Source organism: Pleurodeles waltl, chromosome 6 (assembly GCF_031143425.1).
Source record: "Pleurodeles waltl isolate 20211129_DDA chromosome 6, aPleWal1.hap1.20221129, whole genome shotgun sequence".
NCBI classification, from domain to species: domain Eukaryota; kingdom Metazoa; phylum Chordata; class Amphibia; order Caudata; family Salamandridae; genus Pleurodeles; species Pleurodeles waltl.
The window spans coordinates 12032620-12047075 of NC_090445.1; the positions used below are offsets into that span (position 1 = coordinate 12032620).

A 14456-nucleotide genomic window follows, 5' to 3' on the forward strand; every position below is an offset into this window, starting at 1 on the left:
TCACAGAGCAGCATCAGTACAGCAGAGTCAGGCGGCTCCAGGTATCCTGAACACTCAGCGTCACAGAGCAGCATCAGCACAGCAGAGAGAGTCAGGCGGCTCCAGGTATCCTGAACACTCAGCGTCACAGAGCAGCATCAGTACAGCAGAGAGAGTCAGGCGGCTCCAGGTATCCTGAACACTCAGCGTCACAGAGCAGCATCAGTACAGCAGAGAGAGTCAGGCGGCTCCAGGTATCCTGAACATTAAGTGTCACACAGCAGCATCGGAGAGTCAGGCAGCTCCAGGTATCCTGAACACTCAGCGTCACAGTGCAGCATCAGTACAGCAGAAAGAGTCAGGCAGCTCCAGGTATCCTGAACATTAAGTGTCACAGAGCAGCACAGTACAGCACAGTACAGCAGACAGTCAGGCAGCTCCAGGTATACTGAACACAGCATCACAGAGAAGCATCAGTACTGCAGAGAGTCAGGCGGCTCCAGGTATCCTGAGCACTCAGTGTCACGGAGCAGCATCAGTACAGCAGAGAGAGTCAGGCACCTCCGGGTATCCTGAACACTCAGCATCACAGAGCAGCATCAGTACTGCACAGAGAGTCAGATGGCTCCTGGTATCCTGAACACTCAGCGTCACGGAGCAGCATCAGAACAGCAGAGAGAGTCGAGCACCTCCAGGTATCCTGAACACTCAGCCTCACAGAGCAGCATCAGTACAGCAGAGAGAGTCAGGCAGCTCCAGGTATCCTGAACACTCAGTGTCACAGAGCAGCATCAGTACAGCACAGAGAGTCAGGCACCTCCAGGTATCCTGAACACTCAGCCTCACAGAACAGCATCAGTACAGCAGAGAGAGTCAGGCACCTCCAGGTATCCTAAACACTCAGTCTCACAGAGCAGCATCAGTACAGCAGAGAGAGTCAGGCACCTCGGGTATCCTGAACACTCAGTGTCACAGAGCAGCATCAGTACAGCAGAGAGAGTCAGGCAGCTCCAGGCATCCTGAACATTAAGGGGGTCATTACGACCTCAGCTGTCTTTTCGCAAGACCGCCGAGGTTCCGCGCCGCGTATTATGACTGCTGGCAGGCTGCCGTCCTTTTTCGTACGGAAAGCCGCCACCAGCCATACTGGCGGACGGCGGGAAAGTGGAGGTTGCTCAACCTCCACCTCCACGTCAACAGAACACCGCCCACTGAATCACGTCCCATGATTCGGTCACGGAGCAGCATTAGTACAGCAGAGAGAGTCAGGCAGCTCCAGGTATCCTGAACACTCAGCGTCACAGAGCAGCATCAGTACAGCAGAGAGAGTCAGGCACCTTCAGGTATCCTGAACACTCAGCGTCACAGAGCAGCATCAGTACAGCAGAGAGTCAGGCACCTTCAGGTATCCTGAACACTCAGCGTCACGGAGCAGCATCAGTACAGCAGAGAGTCGGCAACCTCAAGGTATACTGAACACTCAGCATCACAGAGCAGCAGCAGTACAGCAGAGAGAGTCAGGCAGCTCCAGGTATCCTGAACATTCAGTGTCACAGAGCAGCATCAGTACAGCAGTGAGAGTCAGGCAGCTCCAGGTATCCTGAACACTTAGCGTCACAGAGCAGCATCAGAACAGCAGAGAGAGTCAGGCACCTCCAGGTATCCTAAACACTCAGTGTCACACAGCAGCATCAGTACAGCGAGAGAGTCAGGTGGCTCCAGGTATCCTTGACACTCAGTGTCACACAGCAGTATCGGAGAGTCAGGTAGCTCCACATATCCGGAACACTCAGTGTCACAGAGCAGCATCAGTACAGCAGAGTCAGGCAGCTCCAGGTATCCTGAACACTCAGTGTCACAGAGCAGCATCAGTACAGCAGAGAGCGTCAGGCAGCTCCAGGTATCCTGAACACTCAGCGTCACGGAGCAGCATCAGTACAGCAGAGAGAGTCAGGCAGCTCCAGGTATCCTGAACACTCAGTGTCACAGAGCAGCATCAGTACAGCAGAGAGAGTCAGGCAGCTCCAGGTATCCGGAACACTCAGTGTCACAGAGCTGCATCAGTACAGCAGAGTCAGGCAGCTCCAGGTATCCTGAACATTAAGGGGGTCATTACGACCTCAGCTGTCTTTTCGCAAGACCGCCGAGGTACCGCTGTGCTGAAGACCGCCAGTGGTGGCGGTCTTCCGCGCTGCGTATCATGACCGCTGGCAGGGTGCCGTCCTTTTTCGTGTGGAAAACCGCCAGCAGCCATACTGGCGGACGGCGGGAAAGTGGAGGTTGCTCAACCTCCACCGCCACGTCAACAGAACACCGCCCACTGAATCACGTCCCATGATTCGGTGTGGTGGTGTTCTGGTGACGGTGTTCTGATGGCGGAGCTGCCCCCATGGATCCCGTCCCCTCCCGGAGGATCAACGGACAAGGTAAGTTGATCGTCCATTAGGGAAGGGGGTGGGGGGGTGTTGTGTGCGTGCATGGGGGTGTGCGTGTGAGAGTGTAGAGGGGGTGAGAGTGAGTGTATGCATGCGGGGGGTGCTGTGTGTATGGGAAATGTGTGCGGGTCAGACGGTGTGCATGTCTGTTTGTATGTGTGCGGGTATGTGTTGTCGGGGTGTATGTGTGCGTGCAGGGGCGCGTATATGTGCATGTTGGGGGTGTGTGCGTGTAGGGGTGTGTATATGTGCATGTTTGGGGTTGGGGTGGGGAGGGGGGTTGTGCCACCTTTGGGGGCTGGCAGGGGGGTGGGGGGTGGATTTGTGGGTGGTAGCAGGGGGTGGGGAGACCCCTATCAGTGCCAGGGAAGGAATTCCCTGGCACTGATAGTGCCTACCGCCATGGATCTCATGGCGGTTCCCAACCACCCGAGATCCATGGCGGTATGCAGGGTCCCGATACCGTCAGCTGTCTAGTGACGAACGCCAGGCTGGAGACCGCAATCTCCAGCCCAGCGGTCTTCACCGCCATGGCGGTCGGAATGGTGAAGTGGCAGATGACCGCGGCGGTAACGTCCGCGGTCATTATTCCATTTTTTTTTGGGGGCGCCTGTTTGCGGTCTTACCGCCGCATTACCACCGACCGCCAGGGTCGTAATGACCCACTAAGTGTCACAGAGCAGCATCAGTACAGCAGAGAGTCAGGCAGCTCCAGGTATACTGAACACAGCATCACAGAGAAGCATCAGTACTGCAGAGAGAGTCAGGCGCCTCCAGGTATCCTGAGCACTCAGTGTCACAGAGCAGCATCAGTACAGCAGAGAGAGTCAGGCGGCTCCAGGTATCGTGAACACTCAGTGTCACAGAGAAGCATCAGAACAGCAGAGAGAGTCAGGCACCTCCAGGTATCCTAAACACTCAGTGTCACACAGCAGCGTCGGAGAGTCAGGCAGCTCCACATATCCTGAACACTCAGTGTCACAGAGCAGCATCAGTACAGCAGAGAGTCAGGCACCTTCAGGTATCCTGAACACTCAGCGTCACGGAGCAGCATCAGTACAGCAGAGAGTCGGCAACCTCCAGGTATACTGAACACTCAGCATCACAGAGCAGCAGCAGTACAGCAGAGAGAGTCAGGCAGCTCCAGGTATCCTGAACATTCAGTGTCACAGAGCAGCATCAGTACAGCAGTGAGAGTCAGGCAGCTCCAGGTATCCTGAACACTTAGCGTCACAGAGTAGCATCAGAACAGCAGAGAGAGTCAGGCCCCTCCAGGTATCCTAAACACTCAGTGTCACACAGCAGCATCAGTACAGCGAGAGAGTCAGGTGGCTCCAGGTATCCTTGACACTCAGTGTCACACAGCAGCATCGGAGAGTCAGGTAGCTCCACATATCCGGAACACTCAGTGTCACAGAGCAGCATCAGTACAGCAGAGTCAGGCAGCTCCAGGTATCCTGAACACTCAGCGTCACGGAGCAGCATCAGTACAGCAGAGAGAGTCAGGCAGCTCCAGGTATCCTGAACACTCAGTGTCACAGAGCAGCATCAGTACAGCAGAGAGAGTCAGGCAGCTCCAGGTATCCGGAACACTCAGTGTCACAGAGCAGCATCAGTACAGCAGAGTCAGGCAGCTCCAGGTATCCTGAACATTAAGGGGGTCATTACGACCTCAGCTGTCTTTTCGCAAGACCGCCGAGGTACCGCCGTGCTGAAGACCGCCAGTGGTGGCGGTCTTCCGCGCTGCGTATCATGACCGCTGGCAGTGTGCCGTCCTTTTTCGTGCAGAAAACCGCCAGCAGCCATACTGGCGGACGGCGGGAAAGTGGAGGTTGCTCAACCTCCACCGCCACGTCAACAGAACACCGCCCACTGAATCACGTCCCATGATTCGGTGTGGTGGTGTTCTGGTGACGGTGTTCTGATGGCGGAGCTGCCCCCATGGATCCCGTCCCCTCCCGGAGGATCAACGGACAAGGTAAGTTGATCGTCCATTAGGGAAGGGGGTGGGGGGGTGTTGTGTGCGTGCATGGGGGTGTGCGTGTGAGAGTGTAGAGGGGGTGAGAGTGAGTGTATGCATGCGGGGGGTGCTGTGTGTATGGGAAATGTGTGCGGGTCAGACGGTGTGCATGTCTGTTTGTATGTGTGCGGGTATGTGTTGTCGAGGTGTATGTGTGCGTGCAGGAGCGACCTCTGACCCTGGTTCTCAGGCAGGTCGCTCCCCTCACCGCCTCACAGCCTCCAGCGTGACCGCTCTCGCTCCTGTGCCCTGTGCTCCTGTGCCCTGACTGCCTTCCCGCCTCCAGTGACCTAGAGCCAGCGCCCTCTTCGTTGTGCCCGAGTGCCTGTGTCCGCTCTTTCTTCTGTACCCCGAGTGCCTGTGCCCCTGGTATTGTTCCACTGTATTGTATTGTTTTTACCTTGTTTGCCCTTACCGTGTTCTTCTCTCTTCCAGCCTCGTCGCGTCACCCCATCGCCGCCCGTTCGTTTCCCGCCGCTACACTCCGGTAGCTCCGCCCCCTTGCTCCCCATTGGCCGCCCCGCTCCCACCTCCCAGCTGCTCCTCCCTCCCTCTTCCCCTCATATGGAGGCCGCGCAGCGATAGAGAGAGCGACCTCTGACCCTGGTTCTCAGGCAGGTCGCTCCCCTCACCGCCTCACAGCCTCCAGCGTGACCGCTCTCGCTCCTGTGCCCTGTGCTCCTGTGCCCTGACTGCCTTCCCGCCTCCAGTGACCTAGCGCCAGCGCCCTCTTCGTTGTGCCCGAGTGCCTGTGCCCCTGGTATTGTTCCACTGTATTGTATTGTTTTTACCTTGTTTGCCCTTACCGTGTTCTTCTCTCTTCCAGCCTTGTCGCGTCACCCCATCGCCGCCCGTTCGTTTCCCGCCGCTACACTCCGGTAGCTCCGCCCCCTTGCTCCCCATTGGCCGCCCCGCTCCCACCTCCCAGCTGCTCCTCCCTCCCTCTTCCCCTCATATGGAGGCCGCGCAGCGATAGAGAGAGCGACCTCTGACCCTGGTTCTCAGGCAGGTCGCTCCTCTCACCGCCTCACAGCCTCCAGCGTGACCGCTCTCGCTCCTGTGCCCTGTGCTCCTGTGCCCTGACTGCCTTCCCGCCTCCAGTGACCTAGCGCCAGCGCCCTCTTCGTTGTGCCCGAGTGCCTGTGTCCGCTCTTTCTTCTGTACCCCGAGTGCCTGTGCCCCTGGTATTGTTCCACTGTATTGTATTGTTTTTACCTTGTTTGCCCTTACGGTGTTCTTCTCTCTTCCAGCCTCGTCGCGTCACCCCATCGCCGCCCGTTCGTTTCCCGCCGCTACACTCCGGTAGCTCCGCCCCCTTGCTCCCCATTGGCCGCCCCGCTCCCACCTCCCAGCTGCTCCTCCCTCCCTCTTCCCCTCATATGGAGGCCGCGCAGCGGCCACGCCGCTGGCGCGCCGAAGGCACGCCAAAGGCAAGCCCGTCTGCGCCCGTCCGCGCCTGGACGGCGCCCAGCGCCAGACCCCCTGGCCCCCACCGCTGCGAGCCTACACGCCGGACCTACGAAGCCGCCACCCTCATCGCACTCAACACCGGCCGGATCCCCGGGTGCTGCCGTGCCGCCCCAAGACGCACCCACGGACCCTTCACCTGCCAATCCTGCAAGTTCTCCTGCATCCAGACCCGCACCGCGCCCGCCAAACCAAGCACCAATAGCAACCACCTGAAGTGCATCCTGCTTAACACCCGCTCCATCCACAGACACGCCGTGGAACTCTGGAACCTGCTCGACACCACATCTCCAGACGTCACCTTCCTCACAGAAACCTGGATGAACGCCTCCTCAGCGCCCGACATCGCCATCGCCATCCCGGACGGATACAAGATCACCCGGAGGGACCGCATCAACCAGACAGGAGGAGGCATCGCCATTGTCCACAAGAACACCATCCGCATCACGACCAACTCCGACGACACCCTCACAGCTGCCGAACATCTCCACTTCCAGATTCACACCGACCCCAAGACCACACTCAGAGGCACCCTCATCTATAGACCCCCAGGACCCCGCACACAATTCAGCGAAGACATCGCAGACTTCATCAGCCCTCACGCCCTCTCCTCCGCCGACTACATCCTCCTAGGGGACCTCAACTTCCACCTGGAGAACAACAACGACAACAACACCACCACCCTGCTGGACAACCTCGCCAACCTCGGACTCAAGCAACTGGTGAACACCCCCACCCACTACGCCGGACACACGCTTGACCCAGTCTTCTCCTCCAGCAAGTACATCTCCTTCAGCCACTCCACCGGACTCCACTGGACAGACCACAGCTGCGTCCACTTCAGCTTCAGAAAAACCACGACTCACCACCACCCACAACAGGCTCCACGCAGGAGCTGGAACAAGATCACCGCCGACCAGCTCTCCACATCACTGAGCCAGAACCCTCCCGCCAGCTCAGCGGACCCCAACCAAGCAGCCAACAACCTTACACAGTGGATCACCAACTGCGCTGACAACCTCGCACCTCTGAAAACCCATCCCATCAGGCCCAACAGCAAGAAAGCCTCCTGGTTCAACAACGACCTCAAGAACTCCAAGAAGAACTGCCGCACCCTCGAGAGAGCCTGGCGAAAAAACCCGACTACAGACAACATGACCGCCCTCAAGTACGTGTCCCGTAAACACCACCAGCTGATCCACACCACCAAGAAGACAGCATTCAAAGAACGACTAGACAACAACGCACACAACAGCAAGGAACTCTTCAGCATCGTCAAAGAGCTCTCCAACCCCAGCGCCGGAAACAACGACATCACCCCCTCACAAGACCTCTGCGACTCACTCGCCTTGTTCTTTCACCGCAAGATCGCCGACATACACAACAGCTTCGGCGCACAGACCACGCACCCAACCACCAAACAGACGCCCCCAACACCACCCTCCGCGCCTGGACCCCGGTCAGCACCGAAGACACCATCCATACGATGAACACTATCCATTCCGGATCACCAACCGACCCATGCCCCCACCACGTCTTCAACAAGGCCGACTCCGTCATCGCACCCCATCTCCGGGACATCATCAATTGCTCCTTCAACACCGCCACCTACCCGGAGAGCTGGAAGCATGCCGAACTCAGCGCCCTCCTGAAGAAACCATCAGCAGACCCCACCGACCTCAAGAACTACCGCCCCATCTCGCTCCTCCCGTTTCCTGCCAAAGTCATCGAGAAGACCGTCAACAGACAGCTGGCCGCCTTCCTCGAGACTAATGGATCCCTCGACCACTCACAGTCCGGCTTCCGAGCCAACCACAGCACCGAGACCGCCCTCATCGCAGCCACTGACGACATCCGAGCCCTGCTCGACAATGGGGAAACAGCGGCCCTCATCCTCCTGGACCTCTCCGCAGCGTTCGACACGGTCTGCCACCGCACCCTAGTGCAGCGCCTCAGCAACATCGGAATTCAAGAGAAGGCTCTAGAGTGGATCATCTCGTTCCTCACCGGAAGAACCCAGAGAGTCCGCCTCCCCCCGTTCAGATCCGAGGCCACCGAAGTCATCTGCGGCGTACCACAAGGATCTTCACTCAGCCCCACCCTCTTCAACGTCTACATGAGCCCCCTCGCAGCCATCGCACACCATCACAACCTCAACATCATCTCCTACGCAGACGACACTCAGCTGATCCTCTCCCTCACCAACGACCCAGCCACCGCCAGAACCAACCTGCACGAAGGGATGAAAGACGTAGCCGAGTGGATGATGAACAGCCGCCTGAAACTAAACTCAGACAAGACGGAAGTCCTCATCCTTGGATCATCACCATCTGCCTGGGACGACTCCTGGTGGCCCCCTGCCCTGGGCAGCGCACCTAAACCAACGGACCACGCACGCAACCTGGGCTTCATCCTGGACTCCTCCCTCTCGATGACCAGACAAGTCAACGCCATCTCTTCATCATGCTTCAACATCTTACGCATGCTCCGAAAGATCTTCCGATGGATCCCCACCGAAACCAGGAAGACGTCACCCAGGCACTCGTCACCAGCCGACTGGACTACGGTAACACCCTCTACACCGGAACCACGGTCAAACTACAGAAAAGACTCCAACGCATCCAGAACACCTCCGCACGCCTCATCCTTGACATCCCCCGACACAGCCACATCTCCGGACACCTGAGAGACTTGCACTGGCTCCCCATCAGCAAGAGAATCACGTTCCGCCTCCTCACCCACGCACACAAGGCCCTCCACGACCTGGGCCCCAGGTACCTCAACAACCGCCTGACCTTCTACACTCCCACCCGCCAGCTACGATCGACCAGCCACGCCCTCGCCGCCGTGCCACGCATTAGAAAAGCCACCATGGGAGGAAGATCCTTCTCCTACCTGGCAGCCAAGACTTGGAACTCCCTCCCCATCCACCTCCGTCTGACCCACGACCACCTCTCCTTCAGGAAGCAACTCAAGACCTGGCTGTTTGAGCAGTAGCGGTCCCCCCTACCCCCCAGCGCCTTGAGACCCTCCGGGTGAGTAGCGCGCTATACACATTTTTTGATTGATTGATTGATTTATATGTGCATGTTGGGGGTGTGTGCGTGTAGGGGTGTGTATATGTGCATGTTTGGGGTTGGGGTGGGGAGGGGGGTTGTGCCACCTTTGGGGGCTGGCAGGGGGGTGGGGGGGTGGGGGGAGGATTTGTGGGTGGTAGCAGGGGGTGGGGAGACCCCTATCAGTGCCAGGGAAGGAATTCCCTGGCACTGATAGTGCCTACCGCCATGGATCTCATGGCGGTTCCCAACCACCCGAGATCCATGGCGGTATGCAGGGTCCCGATACCGTCAGCTGTCTAGTGACGAACGCCAGGCTGGAGACCGCAATCTCCAGCCCAGCGGTCTTCACCGCCATGGCGGTCGGAATGGTGAAGTGGCAGATGACCGCGGCGGTAACGTCCGCGGTCATTATTCCATTTTTTGGGGGGGGGGGCCTGTTTGCGGTCTTACCGCCGCATTACCACCGACCGCCAGGGTCGTAATGACCCACTAAGTGTCACAGAGCAGCATCAGTACAGCAGAGAGTCAGGCAGCTCCAGGTATACTGAACACAACATCACAGAGAAGCATCAGTACTGCAGAGAGAGTCAGGCGCCTCCAGGTATCCTGAGCACTCAGTGTCACAGAGCAGCATCAGTACAGCAGAGAGAGTCAGGCGGCTCCAGGTATCCTGAACACTCAGTGTCACAGAGCAGCATCAGAACAGCAGAGAGAGTCAGACACCTCCAGGTATCCTAAACACTCAGTGTCACACAGCAACGTCGGAGAGTCAGGCAGCTCCACATATCCTGAACACTCAGTGTCACAGAGCAGCATCAGAACAGCAGAGAGAGTCAGGCGGCACCAGGTATCCTGAACACTCAGTGTCACGGAGCAGCATCTGTAGAGCAGAGAGAGTCAGGCAGCTCCAGGTATCCTGAACATTAAGGGGGTCATTTCAACCTCGGCGGTCTTTTCGCAAGACTGCCGAGGTACCGCCGTGCTGAAGACCGCCAGTGGTGGCGGTCTTCCGCGCTGCGTATCATGACCGCTGGCAGGGTGCCGTCCTTTTTCGTACGGAAAACCGCCAGCAGCCATACTGGCGGACGGCGGGAAAGTGGAGGTTGCTCAACCTCCACCGCCACGTCAACAGAACACCGCCCACTGAATCACGTCCCATGATTCGGTGTGGTGGTGTTCTGGTGACGGTGTTCTGGTGGCGGAGCTGCCCCCATGGATCCCGTCCCCTCCCGGAGGATCAACGGACAAGGTAAGTTGATCGTCCATTAGGGAAGGGGGTGGGGGGGTGTTGTGTGCGTGCATGGGGGTGTGCGTGTGAGAGTGTAGAGGGGGTGAGAGTGAGTGTATGCATGCGGGGGGTGCTGTGTGTATGGGAAATGTGTGCGGGTCAGATGGTGTGCATGTCTGTTTGTATGTGTGTGGGTATGTGTTGTCGGGGTGTATGTGTGCGTGCAGGGGCGATTATATATGCATGTTGGGGGTGTGTGCGTGTAGGGGTGTGTATATGTGTATGTTCGGGGTTGGGGTGGGGAGGGGGGTTGTGCCACCTTTGGGGGCTGGCAGGGGGGTGGGGGGCTGGGGGGAGGATTTGTGGTTGGTAGCAGGGGGTGGGGAGACCCCTATCAGTGCCAGGGAAGGAATTCCCTGGCACTGATAGTGCCTATCGCCATGGATCTCCTGGCGGTTCCCAACCACCCGAGATCCATGGCGGTATGCAGGGTCCCGATACCGTCAGCGGTCTAGTGACGAACGCCAAGCTGGAGACCGCAATTTCCAGCCCAGCAGTCTTCACCGCCATGGCGGTCGGAATGGTGAAGTGGCAGATGACCGCGGCGGTAACGTCCGCGGTCATTATTCCATTTTTTTTGGGGGGGGGGGGGCCTGTTTGCAGTCTTACCGCTGCATTACCACCGACCGCCAGGGTCGTAATGACCCCCTAAGTGTCACAGAGCAGCATCAGTACAGCAGAGAGTCAGGCAGCTCCAGGTATACTGAACACAGCATCACAGAGAAGCATCAGTACTGCAGAGAGAGTCAGGCGGCACCAGGTATCCTGAACACTCAGTGTCACGGAGCAGCATCTGTAGAGCAGAGGGAGTCAGGCAGCTCCAGGTATCCTGAACACTCAGTGTCACAGAGCAGCATCAGTACAGCAGAGAGAGTCAGGCGGCTCCAGGTATCCTAAACACTCAGTGTCACACAGCAGCGTCGGAGAGTCAGGCAGCTCCACATATCCTGAACACTCAGTGTCACAGAGCAGCATCAGAACAGCAGAGAGAGTCAGGCGGCACCAGGTATCCTGAACACTCAGTGTCACAAAGCAGCATCAGAACAGCAGAGAGTCAGGCAGCTCCAGGTATACTGAACACAGCATCACAGAGAAGCATCAGTACTGCAGAGAGAGTCAGGCGCCTCCAGGTATCCTGAGCACTCAGTGTCACAGAGCAGCATCAGTACAGCAGAGAGAGTCAGGCGGCTCCAGGTATCCTGAACACTCAGTGTCACAGAGCAGCATCAGAACAGCAGAGAGAGTCAGGCACCTCCAGGCATCCTAAACACTCAGTGTCACACAGCAGCGTCGGAGAGTCAGGCAGCTCCACATATCCTGAACACTCAGTGTCACAGAGCAGCATCAGAACAGCAGAGAGAGTCAGGCGGCACCAGGTATCCTGAACACTCAGTGTCACGGAGCAGCATCTGTAGAGCAGAGGGAGTCAGGCAGCTCCAAGTATCCGGAACACTCAGTGTCAGAGAGCAGCATCAGTACAGCAGAGTCAGGCAGCTCCAGGCATACTGAACACAGCATCACAGAGAAGCACCAGTACTGCAGAGAGAGTCAGGCGGCTCCAGGTATCCTGAGCACTCAGTGTCACAGAGCAGCATCAGTACAGCAGAGAGTGTCAGGTGGCTCCAGGTATCCTGAACACTCAGTGTCAGAGAGCAGCATCGGAGAGTCAGGCAGCTCCATGTATCCTGAACACTCAGTGTAAAAGTGGAGTATTATGTAATACTCTCATAATACCCCAAAGAAGGTCCCTCAGATCCACAGTAATAAATCCTCAGCTCAGTCCTGGTAGTGTGGCAAAGAGAAACCAGGCTTTACTTAGAGGAAGATGTGTTAAGCATTTCAGAGCATAAACATGAATGATAAGTAAATGACACAAGTCTAAAGAAATCCAACACCAAGTTATAAAAATAGAGCAGATGTTTATATAATTTTAGACATGAAAACAAAGTAAATCAGTTAACAGGAGTGATGGATTTTAAGGCAGAAATTAAATTAGTACATTTACTATCTGTCAAATTTCACCACAGCGGTCAAAAGGGAAAAGCCACTAAGGACACTCAGGGGGTTATTACAACTTTGGAGGAGGTGTTAATCCGTCCCAAAAGTGGCAGTAAAGTGATGGATATACCACCAGCCGTATTAAGAGTCCATTATATCCTATGGAACTCGTAACGCGGCTGGTGGTATATCCGTCACATTTGGGACGGATTAACACCTCCTCCAAAGTTGTAATAACCCCCTCAGGGGAACACACTCATGGTCAGGCTTGTGTGGGTCCCAGGACCAAACTGCAACAGTCAGACCAATTTTACCTGGGCCGTGGGGACCCCGTGCAGAGGTGTCCTGGCTGTCTTTGGTGATGAACGCGGGAGCCGTGGGCGCTGAACAATGGTACTTGTGACACACTGTGCCCACTGGAGGTTAAGACCGAGTGGGCTCTGGAACCAGGATTCACCAGGCAGAACAACTCCACCTAGTCTCAGTGTGTCGGGTGCAGGGGTGTCCTTGGCTACCCCTGGTGCTCAAAGGGAGCTGTGGTTGCTGGTTTTACTACTGAGAAGGAGCGGGTGAGGAAATGGATGCAAAATTTCGACAACAGGAGCCACGGGTGACGTTGGTTGAAGGTGTTGCTGTGTGCCCTCGAGTTGCAGCGTCAAGTAAAGGTGGTGATGATCGGACTAGCCACTAACAAGCATAAGCAGCAGTAAGCTAGAAGAGAAGCTATCTCCAATCCAGAGAGCCACTCGAAAATGGTAGTTGGTTATAACTTGGCAAGGAGCTGGATTACACTTCCCAAAAAGCACTGGGACACCTGTCTTCGGGCAACCTCTCAGAGGCCAGATGGCCGGAGCTTCTTCATTTCTGGACAGCGCTTGTTACCTGAGGTTTGCAGGGGACTAGTGCCACTAGTAAACGGAAGTCTGTCCTTGCCTTTGGCTCCCAAAGGGATCCCTTTTGCTGAGGGATTTGGTCTTTGGTACAAGACGAGCCTCAGCCGAGCAGTTCCATGGGGTTGCCACAGGTTCAAGGTTTCACGTCTTTTGTTATTGCAGGTCCCTGTTGTCGTTGATAGGGGTCTTGTCCTCTTTTCACAATTTATTGCAGATCTGAGGTTCTGATGCAGGGGAGCCCCCTAAATCCTAGATTTAGGGGCGTTATGGGTGTGGCTGCAACTAGCCAATGGGCTACTAGTCCCAATAGGTAATCCGCCCTTAAGATTATCAAATCCATTGGTTTGTGGCTCCTTTTTGACCCACAACCCTTTATTCTGCCTCTTTCCAAGATAGCAGAAGTCTTCCTGGGTTAGAAAGACCAGGCTGTCCACCCTAGAGGTGTGTCTAGCCTTCTGACGACACCCAGCTCATCATCTCCCTCACCCGTAACCCTACCCCTGCCAAAACCAAATTCCACGCTGTACTCCTTGACACCGCCACATGGATGACAGCAAACCACCTCAAGCTCAACTCCAACAAAACCGAAATTATAATTTTCGGCTCCAACAAAACCATATGGGACGCCTCCTGGTGGCCCACAGCCCTCGGCCCCCCACCTACCCCCGCAAACCATGCATGCAACCTCGGCATCACCCTGGACCCCTCCCTCTCCATGACCCAGCAAATTAACACCGTCACCTCCTCCTGTTTCAACACACTCTGCATGCTGCGAAAAACCTTCAAATGGATTCCCATAGAGACCAGAAAGACCGTCACCCACGCACTCATCAGCAGCAGGCTGGACTACGGGAACGCCCTCTACACCGGCACCACATTCAACTCAAAAGCAAACTCCAGAGAATCCAGAACGCAGCCACCCGCCTCATCCTGGACCTCCCTCGCCATGAACACATCTCGTCACACCTCAGATCCCTTCACTGGCTTCCTATCGACGAGAGGATCACCATCAAAATCCTCATCCACGCACACAAATCCCTCCACAACACCGGACCAACCTACCTCAACGAAAGAGTGAACTTCCACACTCCCGCTCCGCCGACCTCGCACTGGCCACAGTCCCCCGCCTCCAACGCGCCACCACCAGAGCCAGATCCTTCTCCTACCTCGCCCCCAAGGCCTGGAACTCCCTCCCCACCAACCTCCGCAAGACCCAGGACCTCCTGCTCTTCAGAAAAAACCTCACGCTGGGGCTGTTCGAACAGTAACCTTCCCCCACCCACCAGCGCTTTGAGACCATCATGGGTGAGTAGCGCA

At 56.6% G+C, this 14456-nt stretch overlaps 1 protein-coding gene across 1 annotated transcript in view; it reads right to left on the minus strand.

The window, feature by feature from the left end:
* The window catches only part of ZER1 (zyg-11 related cell cycle regulator), a 287758-nt gene that overhangs the window by 233440 nt on the left and 39862 nt on the right, over positions 1-14456 (minus strand). The window lies entirely within an intron of this gene.